This window comes from Propithecus coquereli, unplaced genomic scaffold (assembly GCF_000956105.1).
Source record: "Propithecus coquereli isolate 6110/MARCELLA unplaced genomic scaffold, Pcoq_1.0 Scaffold158, whole genome shotgun sequence".
Lineage (NCBI taxonomy): Eukaryota > Metazoa > Chordata > Mammalia > Primates > Indriidae > Propithecus > Propithecus coquereli.
Genome location: NW_012140302.1, coordinates 1,866,701 through 1,868,984, shown reverse-complemented (window position 1 = coordinate 1,868,984; position 2,284 = coordinate 1,866,701). Strand labels below are relative to the sequence as shown.

The window sequence follows — 2,284 nt, the reverse complement described above, 5'->3', positions numbered from 1 at the left end:
GCTCACGCCTATAATCCTAGCACTGTGGGAGGCTGAGATGGGAGGATTGCTTGAGGCCAGGAGTTTGAGACCAGCCTAAGCAACATAGCAAGACCCTGTCTCCACAGAAAATACAAAAATTGGCGAGGTATGGTGGCACACACCTGTAGTTCCAGCTACTTGGGAAGCTGAGGCAGGAGGATCACTTGAGTCCAAGAGTTTGAGGTTACTGTGAGCTATGATAATGCCACTGCACTCTGGCCTGGATGACAAAGTGAGACCCTGTCTCAAAATAAATTTTAAAAAATTAATTTTTCATCTAGATTTTGAAGGCATTATTTTACTACTTTCTAACATCCATTGAGAAATTAATGCCATTCTGATTCCTGTTCTTTGTAACTTTTTAAAAATTTTTTTTATTTTTTTTTTAGAGACACAGTCTGACTAAATTGCCCAGGCTGGTGTGGAATTCCTGGGCTCAAGTGATACTCCTGCCTCAGCCTCTCAAGTAGCTGGGACTATAGGCATGAGCCACTGCACCCAGCTCCTTTGTAACTTTATTACTTCTGAAAACTGTTGAAATCTTCTCTTTATTCTGAAATTTCTCTGTGATATACTTTGGTATATGAATCTTTTTTTCATTCATTTTGCTAGATTTTCAATAAACTATTTGAATCTGAAGATTCATGTCCTTCAGTTCTAATAATTTTTTATGTTGATTCTTAGATAATTTTCTCCTCTTGGATTTTGTTTTTTGAGGTGGTGCCACTATTAGCTCACTGTTGGCCCCGTTAGACTGATCCTCTAATTTTCTTACAAGTTTTCTCCTTTCTATGCCGTCTCTATTTTCCCTGAGTTCTTTTTTTCTATTTGTTTGTTTTGACTTATCTGTTTGATACTTTCTTTAAATGTTTATTGGTCCTTTGGTAACTAAGAATGGCATTGGGAAGCTTGTTGGGTACTTGGTGAGCAGGTTGGAGCTTGCTGACTTGTGAGCCTCAGAGGAAGGTGATGAGGACACCACCAGGCTTTTACTTGGGAACCCCTAAATGTCAGTGTATAGAATGAGTTTCCCCTGAGGATTTTTCACTGGAAAAACTAATCGCTATGGCTGTGAGTGTACATTGCTGATGTTCTCAAGATGGGAAAGAAGGTCAAGGGTCTTACAGTTTAGTATGTAGACTTTTGCCTAATTATTCTCTTTTCAGCCCTGTGCCTCACCCCTGCTAAACCAAAGAGCATAACTCCTCTCAGGCAGGGATAGTTTGCATATCTCGAATTATCCCTTTGCGTATAACTGTCTCTGGATACATATTAAGTGGTTCAATTTTATTTATTTATTTATTTATTTTGGGGGAGAAAGGGATAGAGTCTCCACATATTGCACAAGCTGGTCTCAACTTCTGGGCTCAAGTGATCCTCCCGCCTCAGCCTTCCGAGTAGCTGGGCCTATAGGTGCATGCCACTGCACCCAGCTAAAGGATTCTATAGGCACAAGTCACTGAGCCTGGCTCAAGTGGTTCAATTTTTAATATGGCAAAAAGCTGTTAGGAAACTAAACCATTTGATTGATGTGTATACATTGTTTTGATATTATTTTATATATATTGACTTCAGGAACCCTTATTCTGAGAGCATAAAAGAAATGCTAACAACATTTGGAACCGCTACTTATAAGGTGGGACTGAAGGTTCATCCCAATGAAGATGATCCCCGTGTGCCCATAATGTGTTGGGGCAGTTGTGCATACACCATCCAGAGCGTGGGTAAGAGATTTACAGTTGTCCCTCTGTAAGTCAGAAGCATACATTGATATGAATTACATGTAGAATTTTTTTTAAAGGGAATGTTTAACGTGTGCAACGACATGAAGAAATAATAAAAAGACTTAGTATACTAACAAAATACTAGATTAACAGTGTATAAATTAACCACAGCCAACAGAGAAATCATTTTGGTGGTGGTTATAGCTTCTTGTCAGTTGAGGAAATGTGTGTTCATTTTTACTTTTCATCCAAAGGTGATTCTTATGAAATGACTTAAAGATTCTGAAACTTGACAGTATTGTGCTTTCTGGAGAAAGAATTGTCTTTTTTACCTTTTTTGAAATTATGCTAAAATCTACAGAACTTAAAATCTACTATCTTAACCATTTTTAACTTGCAGAAAGAATTTTGAGTGATGAAGATAAACCATTGTTTGGTCCTTTGCCGTGCAGACTGGTAAGTTCTTCGTTTACTCAATTCTTGAAAAGATGGAATGGAAATTAGGTGGTTCTGCTTCTTTTAAATCTTAAAAACCTGAG

The 2,284-nt window shown here is 38.1% G+C and overlaps 1 protein-coding gene across 1 annotated transcript in view; it reads left to right on the top strand.

Moving 5' to 3' along the window:
• UBR2 (ubiquitin protein ligase E3 component n-recognin 2) overlaps positions 1-2,284 on the top strand; it is a 195,953-nt gene that overhangs the window by 156,606 nt on the left and 37,063 nt on the right. The window lies entirely within an intron of this gene.